Source organism: Ranitomeya imitator, chromosome 9 (genome assembly GCF_032444005.1).
Source record: "Ranitomeya imitator isolate aRanImi1 chromosome 9, aRanImi1.pri, whole genome shotgun sequence".
Classification (NCBI taxonomy): Eukaryota; Metazoa; Chordata; class Amphibia; order Anura; family Dendrobatidae; genus Ranitomeya; species Ranitomeya imitator.
In genome coordinates, this window is record NC_091290.1 from 149,041,399 (window position 1) to 149,054,938 (window position 13,540).

Here is a 13,540-nt window from a genome sequence, read left to right on the forward strand (position 1 = left end):
ATATACAAATTGATGACCTAGCCAACCTATAATGTTCAGGCAGCACTGATGCTCAGGCAGCAAGCATGCTCAGGCAGCACGGATGCTCTAGCAGCATAGTTGCTCACGTAGCACGTATGCTCAGGCAGCACAGTGGCTCAGAGGTTAGTTCGATTACCTTTCAATGATTGGGTCTTTAGTTCAATTGTGGCTGAGGTCTGAGTAATTCTACCTCTCAGTTGTACTTAAGAAATTACAAATGAACCCGCTCTAGTATTTCATGACCTGTCGTTGGGCACTGATAGACATATTGATGACCTAGCCACCACATAAAGCTTAGTAAGCACAGTGGCTCAGTGGTTAGCTCCATTACCTTCCAGTGCATGGGTCCTTAGTTCAGTTGTGACTGAGGTCTGAGTAATTCTACCTCTCAATTGCACTTTAGAAATTGCAAATGGACCCACTCTAGTTTTTCATGACCTGTTGGTTTACACTGATATACATATACATACAAGTGGACTTGTTCTAGTTTTTGACAAACTGTTGGTATGCACTGATAGACACATTGATGACATAACCATCGCGTAATACTCAAGCAGCATGGTGGCTCAGTAGTTTGCTCGATTACATTTCTATGCTTTGGTCCTTAGTTCAATTCCAACTGAGGTCTGAGTAACTCTACCTCTCAGTTGTATTTTAGAAATTACAATTGGACCCGCTCTAGTAATTCATGACCTGTCGTTGGGCACTGATAGACATATTGATGACCTAGCCACCACATAAAGCTTAGTAAGCACAGTGGCTCAGTGGTTAGCTCCATTACCTTCCAGTGCATGGGTCCTTAGTTCAGTTGTGACTGAGGTCTGAGTAATTCTACCTCTCAGTTGCACTTTAGAAATTGCAAATGGACCCACTCTAGTTTTTTATGACCTGTTGGTGTGCACTGATATACAAATTGATGACCTAGCCAACCTATAATGTTCAGGCAGCACTGATGCTCAGGCAGCAAGCATGCTCAGGCAGCACGGATGCTCTAGCAGCATAGTTGCTCACGTAGCACGTATGCTCAGGCAGCACAGTGGCTCAGAGGTTAGTTCGATTACCTTTCAATGATTGGGTCTTTAGTTCAATTGTGGCTGAGGTCTGAGTAATTCTACCTCTCAGTTGTACTTAAGAAATTACAAATGAACCCGCTCTAGTATTTCATGACCTGTCGTTGGGCACTAATAGACATAATGATGACCTAGCCACCACATAAAGCTTAGTAAGCACAGTGGCTCAGTGGTTAGCTCCATTACCTTCCAGTGCATGGGTCCTTAGTTCAATTGTGACTGAGGTCTGAGTAATTCTACCTCTCAGTTGTACTTTAGAAACTACAAGTGGACCCTCTCTAGTATTTCATGACCAGTCGTTGGGCACTGATAGACATATTGATGACCTAGCCACCACATAAAGCTTAGTAAGCACAGTGGCTCAGTGGTTAGCTCCATTACCTTCCAGTGCATGTGTCCTTAGTTCAATTGTGACTGAGATCTGAGTAATTCTACCTCTCTGTTGCACTTTAGAAATTGCAAATGGACCCACTCTAGTTTTTCATGACCTGTTGGTTTACACTGATATACATATACATACAAGTGGACTTGTTCTAGTTTTTGACAAACTGTCGGTATGCACTGATAGACACATTGATGACATAACCATCGCGTAATACTCAAGCAGCATGGTGGCTCAGTAGTTTGCTCGATTACATTTCTATGCTTTGGTCCTTAGTTCAATTCCAACTGAGGTCTGAGTAACTCTACCTCTCAGTTGTATTTTAGAAATTACAATTGGACCCGCTCTAGTAATTCATGACCTGTCGTTGGGCACTGATAGACATATTGATGACCTAGCCACCACATAAAGCTTAGTAAGCACAGTGGCTCAGTGGTTAGCTCCATTACCTTCCAGTGCATGGGTCCTTAGTTCAGTTGTGACTGAGGTCTGAGTAATTCTACCTCTCAGTTGCACTTTAGAAATTGCAAATGGACCCACTCTAGTTTTTTATGACCTGTTGGTGTGCACTGATATACAAATTGATGACCTAGCCAACCTATAATGTTCAGGCAGCACTGATGCTCAGGCAGCAAGCATGCTCAGGCAGCACGGATGCTCTAGCAGCATAGTTGCTCACGTAGCACGTATGCTCAGGCAGCACAGTGGCTCAGAGGTTAGTTCGATTACCTTTCAATGATTGGGTCTTTAGTTCAATTGTGGCTGAGGTCTGAGTAATTCTACCTCTGTTGTACTTAAGAAATTACAAATGAACCCGCTCTAGTATTTCATGACCTGTCGTTGGGCACTAATAGACATATTGATGACCTAGCCACCACATAAAGCTTAGTAAGCACAGTGGCTCAGTGGTTAGCTCCATTACCTTCCAGTGCATGGGTCCTTAGTTCAATTGTGACTGAGGTCTGAGTAATTCTACCTCTCAGTTGTACTTTAGAAACTACAAGTGGACCCTCTCTAGTATTTCATGACCAGTCGTTGGGCACTGATGGACATATTGATGACCTAGCCACCACATAAAGCTTAGTAAGCACAGTGGCTCAGTGGTTAGCTCCATTACCTTCCAGTGCATGGGTCCTTAGTTCAATTGTGACTGAGGTCTGAGTAATTCTACCTCTCAGTTGTACTTTAGAAACTACAAGTGGACCCTCTCTAGTATTTCATGACCAGTCGTTGGGCACTGATAGACATATTGATGACCTAGCCACCACATAAAGCTTAGTAAGCACAGTGGCTCAGTGGTTAGCTCCATTACCTTCCAGTGCATGGGTCCTTAGTTCAGTTGTGACTGAGGTCTGAGTAATTCTACCTCTCTGTTGCACTTTAGAAATTGCAAATGGACCCACTCTAGTTTTTTATGACCTGTTGGTGTGCACTGATATACAAATTGATGACCTAGCCAACCTATAATGTTCAGGCAGCACTGATGCTCAGGCAGCAAGCATGCTCAGGCAGCACGGATGCTCTAGCAGCATAGTTGCTCACGTAACACGTATGCTCAGGCAGCACAGTGGCTCAGAGGTTAGTTCGATTACCTTTCAATGATTGGGTCTTTAGTTCAATTGTGGCTGAGGTCTGAGTAATTCTACCTCTCAGTTGTACTTAAGAAATTACAAATGAACCCGCTCTAGTATTTCATGACCTGTCGTTGGGCACTAATAGACATATTGATGACCTAGCCACCACATAAAGCTTAGTAAGCACAGTGGCTCAGTGGTTAGCTCCATTACCTTCCAGTGCATGGGTCCTTAGTTCAATTGTGACTGAGGTCTGAGTAATTCTACCTCTCAGTTGTACTTTAGAAACTACAAGTGGACCCTCTCTAGTATTTCATGACCAGTCGTTGGGCACTGATGGACATATTGATGACCTAGCCACCACATAAAGCTTAGTAAGCACAGTGGCTCAGTGGTTAGCTCCATTACCTTCCAGTGCATGTGTCCTTAGTTCAATTGTGACTGAGATCTGAGTAATTCTACCTCTCTGTTGCACTTTAGAAATTGCAAATGGACCCACTCTAGTTTTTCATGACCTGTTGGTTTACACTGATATACATATACATACAAGTGGACTTGTTCTAGTTTTTGACAAACTGTCGGTATGCACTGATAGACACACTGATGACATAACCATCGCGTAATACTCAAGCAGCATGGTGGCTCAGTAGTTTGCTCGATTACATTTCTATGCTTTGGTCCTTAGTTCAATTCCAACTGAGGTCTGAGTAACTCTACCTCTCAGTTGTACTTTAGAAATTACAATTGGACCCGCTCTAGTAGTTCATGACCTGTCGTTGGGCACTGATAGACATATTGATGACCTAGCCACCACATAAAGCTTAGTAAGCACAGTGGCTCAGTGGTTAGCTCCATTACCTTCCAGTGCATGGGTCCTTAGTTCAGTTGTGACTGAGGTCTGAGTAATTCTACCTCTCAGTTGCACTTTAGAAATTGCAAATGGACCCACTCTAGTTTTTTATGACCTGTTGGTGTGCACTGATATACAAATTGATGACCTAGCCAACCTATAATGTTCAGGCAGCACTGATGCTCAGGCAGCAAGCATGCTCAGGCAGCACGGATGCTCTAGCAGCATAGTTGCTCACGTAGCACGTATGCTCAGGCAGCACAGTGGCTCAGAGGTTAGTTCGATTACCTTTCAATGATTGGGTCTTTAGTTCAATTGTGGCTGAGGTCTGAGTAATTCTACCTCTCAGTTGTACTTAAGAAATTACAAATGAACCCGCTCTAGTATTTCATGACCTGTCGTTGGGCACTAATAGACATAATGATGACCTAGCCACCACATAAAGCTTAGTAAGCACAGTGGCTCAGTGGTTAGCTCCATTACCTTCCAGTGCATGGGTCCTTAGTTCAATTGTGACTGAGGTCTGAGTAATTCTACCTCTCAGTTGTACTTTAGAAACTACAAGTGGACCCTCTCTAGTATTTCATGACCAGTCGTTGGGCACTGATAGACATATTGATGACCTAGCCACCACATAAAGCTTAGTAAGCACAGTGGCTCAGTGGTTAGCTCCATTACCTTCCAGTGCATGTGTCCTTAGTTCAATTGTGACTGAGATCTGAGTAATTCTACCTCTCTGTTGCACTTTAGAAATTGCAAATGGACCCACTCTAGTTTTTCATGACCTGTTGGTTTACACTAATATACATATACATACAAGTGGACTTGTTCTAGTTTTTGACAAACTGTCGGTATGCACTGATAGACACATTGATGACATAACCATCGCGTAATACTCAAGCAGCATGGTGGCTCAGTAGTTTGCTCGATTACATTTCTATGCTTTGGTCCTTAGTTCAATTCCAACTGAGGTCTGAGTAACTCTACCTCTCAGTTGTATTTTAGAAATTACAATTGGACCCGCTCTAGTAATTCATGACCTGTCGTTGGGCACCGATAGACATATTGATGACCTAGCCACCACATAAAGCTTAGTAAGCACAGTGGCTCAGTGGTTAGCTCCATTACCTTCCAGTGCATGGGTCCTTAGTTCAGTTGTGACTGAGGTCTGAGTAATTCTACCTCTCAGTTGCACTTTAGAAATTGCAAATGGACCCACTCTAGTTTTTTATGACCTGTTGGTGTGCACTGATATACAAATTGATGACCTAGCCAACCTATAATGTTCAGGCAGCACTGATGCTCAGGCAGCAAGCATGCTCAGGCAGCACGGATGCTCTAGCAGCATAGTTGCTCACGTAGCACGTATGCTCAGGCAGCACAGTGGCTCAGAGGTTAGTTCGATTACCTTTCAATGATTGGGTCTTTAGTTCAATTGTGGCTGAGGTCTGAGTAATTCTACCTCTCAGTTGTACTTAAGAAATTACAAATGAACCCGCTCTAGTATTTCATGACCTGTCGTTGGGCACTAATAGACATAATGATGACCTAGCCACCACATAAAGCTTAGTAAGCACAGTGGCTCAGTGGTTAGCTCCATTACCTTCCAGTGCATGGGTCCTTAGTTCAATTGTGACTGAGGTCTGAGTAATTCTACCTCTCAGTTGTACTTTAGAAACTACAAGTGGACCCTCTCTAGTATTTCATGACCAGTCGTTGGGCACTGATAGACATATTGATGACCTAGCCACCACATAAAGCTTAGTAAGCACAGTGGCTCAGTGGTTAGCTCCATTACCTTCCAGTGCATGTGTCCTTAGTTCAATTGTGACTGAGATCTGAGTAATTCTACCTCTCTGTTGCACTTTAGAAATTGCAAATGGACCCACTCTAGTTTTTCATGACCTGTTGGTTTACACTGATATACATATACATACAAGTGGACTTGTTCTAGTTTTTGACAAACTGTCGGTATGCACTGATAGACACATTGATGACATAACCATCGCGTAATACTCAAGCAGCATGGTGGCTCAGTAGTTTGCTCGATTACATTTCTATGCTTTGGTCCTTAGTTCAATTCCAACTGAGGTCTGAGTAACTCTACCTCTCAGTTGTATTTTAGAAATTACAATTGGACCCGCTCTAGTAATTCATGACCTGTCGTTGGGCACTGATAGACATATTGATGACCTAGCCACCACATAAAGCTTAGTAAGCACAGTGGCTCAGTGGTTAGCTCCATTACCTTCCAGTGCATGGGTCCTTAGTTCAGTTGTGACTGAGGTCTGAGTAATTCTACCTCTCAGTTGCACTTTAGAAATTGCAAATGGACCCACTCTAGTTTTTTATGACCTGTTGGTGTGCACTGATATACAAATTGATGACCTAGCCAACCTATAATGTTCAGGCAGCACTGATGCTCAGGCAGCAAGCATGCTCAGGCAGCACGGATGCTCTAGCAGCATAGTTGCTCACGTAGCACGTATGCTCAGGCAGCACAGTGGCTCAGAGGTTAGTTCGATTACCTTTCAATGATTGGGTCTTTAGTTCAATTGTGGCTGAGGTCTGAGTAATTCTACCTCTCAGTTGTACTTAAGAAATTACAAATGAACCCGCTCTAGTATTTCATGACCTGTCGTTGGGCACTAATAGACATTGATGACCTAGCCACCACATAAAGCTTAGTAAGCACAGTGGCTCAGTGGTTAGCTCCATTACCTTCCAGTGCATGTGTCCTTAGTTTAATTGTGACTGAGATCTGAGTAATTCTACCTCTCTGTTGCACTTTAGAAATTGCAAATGGACCCACTCTAGTTTTTCATGACCTGTTGGTTTACACTGATATACATATACATACAAGTGGACTTGTTCTAGTTTTTGACAAACTGTCGGTATGCACTGATAGACACATTGATGACATAACCATCGCGTAATACTCAAGCAGCATGGTGGCTCAGTAGTTTGCTCGATTACATTTCTATGCTTTGGTCCTTAGTTCAATTCCAACTGAGGTCTGAGTAACTCTACCTCTCAGTTGTACTTTAGAAATTACAATTGGACCCGCTCTAGTATTTCATGACCTGTCGTTGGGCACTAATAGACATTGATGACCTAGCCACCACATAAAGCTTAGTAAGCACAGTGGCTCAGTGGTTAGCTCCATTACCTTCCAGTGCATGGGTCCTTAGTTGAATTGTGACTGAGGTCTGAGTAATTCTACCTCTCCGTTGTACTTTAGAAACTACAAGTGGACCCTCTCTAGTATTTCATGACCAGTCGTTGGGCACTGATAGACATATTGATGACCTAGCCACCACATAAAGCTTAGTAAGCACAGTGGCTCAGTGGTTAGCTCCATTACCTTCCAGTGCATGGGTCCTTAGTTCAATTGTGACTGAGGTCTGAGTAATTCTACCTCTCAGTTGTACTTTAGAAACTACAAGTGGACCCTCTCTAGTATTTCATGACCAGTCGTTGGGCACTGATAGACATATTGATGACCTAGCCACCACATAAAGCTTAGTAAGCACAGTGGCTCAGTGGTTAGCTCCATTACCTTCCAGTGCATGTGTCCTTAGTTCAATTGTGACTGAGATCTGAGTAATTCTACCTCTCTGTTGCACTTTAGAAATTGCAAATGGACCCACTCTAGTTTTTCATGACCTGTTGGTTTACACTGATATACATATACATACAAGTGGACTTGTTCTAGTTTTTGACAAACTGTCGGTATGCACTGATAGACACATTGATGACATAACCATCGCGTAATACTCAAGCAGCATGGTGGCTCAGTAGTTTGCTCGATTACATTTCTATGCTTTGGTCCTTAGTTCAATTCCAACTGAGGTCTGAGTAACTCTACCTCTCAGTTGTATTTTAGAAATTACAATTGGACCCGCTCTAGTAATTCATGACCTGTCGTTGGGCACTGATAGACATATTGATGACCTAGCCACCACATAAAGCTTAGTAAGCACAGTGGCTCAGTGGTTAGCTCCATTACCTTCCAGTGCATGGGTCCTTAGTTCAGTTGTGACTGAGGTCTGAGTAATTCTACCTCTCAGTTGCACTTTAGAAATTGCAAATGGACCCACTCTAGTTTTTTATGACCTGTTGGTGTGCACTGATATACAAATTGATGACCTAGCCAACCTATAATGTTCAGGCAGCACTGATGCTCAGGCAGCAAGCATGCTCAGGCAGCACGGATGCTCTAGCAGCATAGTTGCTCACGTAGCACGTATGCTCAGGCAGCACAGTGGCTCAGAGGTTAGTTCGATTACCTTTCAATGATTGGGTCTTTAGTTCAATTGTGGCTGAGGTCTGAGTAATTCTACCTCTCAGTTGTACTTAAGAAATTACAAATGAACCCGCTCTAGTATTTCATGACCTGTCGTTGGGCACTAATAGACATTGATGACCTAGCCACCACATAAAGCTTAGTAAGCACAGTGGCTCAGTGGTTAGCTCCATTACCTTCCAGTGCATGTGTCCTTAGTTTAATTGTGACTGAGATCTGAGTAATTCTACCTCTCTGTTGCACTTTAGAAATTGCAAATGGACCCACTCTAGTTTTTCATGACCTGTTGGTTTACACTGATATACATATACATACAAGTGGACTTGTTCTAGTTTTTGACAAACTGTCGGTATGCACTGATAGACACATTGATGACATAACCATCGCGTAATACTCAAGCAGCATGGTGGCTCAGTAGTTTGCTCGATTACATTTCTATGCTTTGGTCCTTAGTTCAATTCCAACTGAGGTCTGAGTAACTCTACCTCTCAGTTGTACTTTAGAAATTACAATTGGACCCGCTCTAGTATTTCATGACCTGTCGTTGGGCACTAATAGACATTGATGACCTAGCCACCACATAAAGCTTAGTAAGCACAGTGGCTCAGTGGTTAGCTCCATTACCTTCCAGTGCATGGGTCCTTAGTTGAATTGTGACTGAGGTCTGAGTAATTCTACCTCTCCGTTGTACTTTAGAAACTACAAGTGGACCCTCTCTAGTATTTCATGACCAGTCGTTGGGCACTGATAGACATATTGATGACCTAGCCACCACATAAAGCTTAGTAAGCACAGTGGCTCAGTGGTTAGCTCCATTACCTTCCAGTGCATGGGTCCTTAGTTCAATTGTGACTGAGGTCTGAGTAATTCTACCTCTCAGTTGTACTTTAGAAACTACAAGTGGACCCTCTCTAGTATTTCATGACCAGTCGTTGGGCACTGATAGACATATTGATGACCTAGCCACCACATAAAGCTTAGTAAGCACAGTGGCTCAGTGGTTAGCTCCATTACCTTCCAGTGCATGGGTCCTTAGTTCAGTTGTGACTGAGGTCTGAGTAATTCTACCTCTCAGTTGCACTTTAGAAATTGCAAATGGACCCACTCTAGTTTTTTATGACCTGTTGGTGTGCACTGATATACAAATTGATGACCTAGCCAACCTATAATGTTCAGGCAGCACTGATGCTCAGGCAGCAAGCATGCTCAGGCAGCACGGATGTTCTAGCAGCATAGTTGCCCACGTAACACGTATGCTCAGGCAGCACAGTGGCTCAGAGGTTAGTTCGATTACCTTTCAATGATTGGGTCTTTAGTTCAATTGTGGCTGAGGTCTGAGTAATTCTACCTCTCAGTTGTACTTAAGAAATTACAAATGAACCCGCTCTAGTATTTCATGACCTGTCGTTGGGCACTAATAGACATATTGATGACCTAGCCACCACATAAAGCTTAGTAAGCACAGTGGCTCAGTGGTTAGCTCCATTACCTTCCAGTGCATGGGTCCTTAGTTCAATTGTGACTGAGGTCTGAGTAATTCTACCTCTCAGTTGTACTTTAGAAACTACAAGTGGACCCTCTCTAGTATTTCATGACCAGCCGTTGGGCACTGATGGACATATTGATGACCTAGCCACCACATAAAGCTTAGTAAGCACAGTGGCTTAGTGGTTAGCTCCATTACCTTCCAGTGCATGTGTCCTTAGTTCAATTGTGACTGAGATCTGAGTAATTCTACCTCTCTGTTGCACTTTAGAAATTGCAAATGGACCCACTCTAGTTTTTCAAGACCTGTTGGTTTACACTGATATACATATACATACAAGTGGACTTGTTCTAGTTTTTGACAAACTGTCGGTATGCACTGATAGACACATTGATGACATAACCATCGCGTAATACTCAAGCAGCATGGTGGCTCAGTAGTTTGCTCGATTACATTTCTATGCTTTGGTCCTTAGTTCAATTCCAACTGAGGTCTGAGTAACTCTACCTCTCAGTTGTATTTTAGAAATTACAATTGGACCTGCTCTAGTAATTCATGACCTGTCGTTGGGCACTGATAGACATATTGATGACCTAGCCACCACATAAAGCTTAGTAAGCACAGTGGCTCAGTGGTTAGCTCCATTACCTTCCAGTGCATGGGTCCTTAGTTCAGTTGTGACTGAGGTCTGAGTAATTCTACCTCTCAGTTGCACTTTAGAAATTGCAAATGGACCCACTCTAGTTTTTTATGACCTGTTGGTGTGCACTGATATACAAATTGATGACCTAGCCAACCTATAATGTTCAGGCAGCACTGATGCTCAGGCAGCAAGCATGCTCAGGCAGCACGGATGCTCTAGCAGCATAGTTGCTCACGTAGCACGTATGCTCAGGCAGCACAGTGGCTCAGAGGTTAGTTCGATTACCTTTCAATGATTGGGTCTTTAGTTCAATTGTGGCTGAGGTCTGAGTAATTCTACCTCTCAGTTGTACTTAAGAAATTACAAATGAACCCGCTCTAGTATTTCATGACCTGTCGTTGGGCACTAATAGACATAATGATGACCTAGCCACCACATAAAGCTTAGTAAGCACAGTGGCTCAGTGGTTAGCTCCATTACCTTCCAGTGCATGGGTCCTTAGTTCAATTGTGACTGAGGTCTGAGTAATTCTACCTCTCAGTTGTACTTTAGAAACTACAAGTGGACCCTCTCTAGTATTTCATGACCAGTCGTTGGGCACTGATAGACATATTGATGACCTAGCCACCACATAAAGCTTAGTAAGCACAGTGGCTCAGTGGTTAGCTCCATTACCTTCCAGTGCATGTGTCCTTAGTTCAATTGTGACTGAGATCTGAGTAATTCTACCTCTCTGTTGCACTTTAGAAATTGCAAATGGACCCACTCTAGTTTTTCATGACCTGTTGGTTTACACTGATATACATATACATACAAGTGGACTTGTTCTAGTTTTTGACAAACTGTCGGTATGCACTGATAGACACATTGATGACATAACCATCGCGTAATACTCAAGCAGCATGGTGGCTCAGTAGTTTGCTCGATTACATTTCTATGCTTTGGTCCTTAGTTCAATTCCAACTGAGGTCTGAGTAACTCTACCTCTCAGTTGTATTTTAGAAATTACAATTGGACCCGCTCTAGTAATTCATGACCTGTCGTTGGGCACTGATAGACATATTGATGACCTAGCCACCACATAAAGCTTAGTAAGCACAGTGGCTCAGTGGTTAGCTCCATTACCTTCCAGTGCATGGGTCCTTAGTTCAGTTGTGACTGAGGTCTGAGTAATTCTACCTCTCAGTTGCACTTTAGAAATTGCAAATGGACCCACTCTAGTTTTTTATGACCTGTTGGTGTGCACTGATATACAAATTGATGACCTAGCCAACCTATAATGTTCAGGCAGCACTGATGCTCAGGCAGCAAGCATGCTCAGGCAGCACGGATGCTCTAGCAGCATAGTTGCTCACGTAGCACGTATGCTCAGGCAGCACAGTGGCTCAGAGGTTAGTTCGATTACCTTTCAATGATTGGGTCTTTAGTTCAATTGTGGCTGAGGTCTGAGTAATTCTACCTCTCAGTTGTACTTAAGAAATTACAAATGAACCCGCTCTAGTATTTCATGACCTGTCGTTGGGCACTAATAGACATAATGATGACCTAGCCACCACATAAAGCTTAGTAAGCACAGTGGCTCAGTGGTTAGCTCCATTACCTTCCAGTGCATGGGTCCTTAGTTCAATTGTGACTGAGGTCTGAGTAATTCTACCTCTCAGTTGTACTTTAGAAACTACAAGTGGACCCTCTCTAGTATTTCATGACCAGTCGTTGGGCACTGATAGACATATTGATGACCTAGCCACCACATAAAGCTTAGTAAGCACAGTGGCTCAGTGGTTAGCTCCATTACCTTCCAGTGCATGTGTCCTTAGTTCAATTGTGACTGAGATCTGAGTAATTCTACCTCTCTGTTGCACTTTAGAAATTGCAAATGGACCCACTCTAGTTTTTCATGACCTGTTGGTTTACACTGATATACATATACATACAAGTGGACTTGTTCTAGTTTTTGACAAACTGTCGGTATGCACTGATAGACACATTGATGACATAACCATCGCGTAATACTCAAGCAGCATGGTGGCTCAGTAGTTTGCTCGATTACATTTCTATGCTTTGGTCCTTAGTTCAATTCCAACTGAGGTCTGAGTAACTCTACCTCTCAGTTGTATTTTAGAAATTACAATTGGACCCGCTCTAGTAATTCATGACCTGTCGTTGGGCACTGATAGACATATTGATGACCTAGCCACCACATAAAGCTTAGTAAGCACAGTGGCTCAGTGGTTAGCTCCATTACCTTCCAGTGCATGGGTCCTTAGTTCAGTTGTGACTGAGGTCTGAGTAATTCTACCTCTCAGTTGCACTTTAGAAATTGCAAATGGACCCACTCTAGTTTTTTATGACCTGTTGGTGTGCACTGATATACAAATTGATGACCTAGCCAACCTATAATGTTCAGGCAGCACTGATGCTCAGGCAGCAAGCATGCTCAGGCAGCACGGATGCTCTAGCAGCATAGTTGCTCACGTAGCACGTATGCTCAGGCAGCACAGTGGCTCAGAGGTTAGTTCGATTACCTTTCAATGATTGGGTCTTTAGTTCAATTGTGGCTGAGGTCTGAGTAATTCTACCTCTCAGTTGTACTTAAGAAATTACAAATGAACCCGCTCTAGTATTTCATGACCTGTCGTTGGGCACTAATAGACATAATGATGACCTAGCCACCACATAAAGCTTAGTAAGCACAGTGGCTCAGTGGTTAGCTCCATTACCTTCCAGTGCATGGGTCCTTAGTTCAATTGTGACTGAGGTCTGAGTAATTCTACCTCTCAGTTGTACTTTAGAAACTACAAGTGGACCCTCTCTAGTATTTCATGACCAGTCGTTGGGCACTGATAGACATATTGATGACCTAGCCACCACATAAAGCTTAGTAAGCACAGTGGCTCAGTGGTTAGCTCCATTACCTTCCAGTGCATGTGTCCTTAGTTCAATTGTGACTGAGATCTGAGTAATTCTACCTCTCTGTTGCACTTTAGAAATTGCAAATGGACCCACTCTAGTTTTTCATGACCTGTTGGTTTACACTGATATACATATACATACAAGTGGACTTGTTCTAGTTTTTGACAAATTGTCGGTATGCACTGATAGACACACTGATGACATAACCATCGCGTAATACTCAAGCAGCATGGTGGCTCAGTAGTTTGCTCGATTACATTTCTATGCTTTGGTCCTTAGTTCAATTCCAACTGAG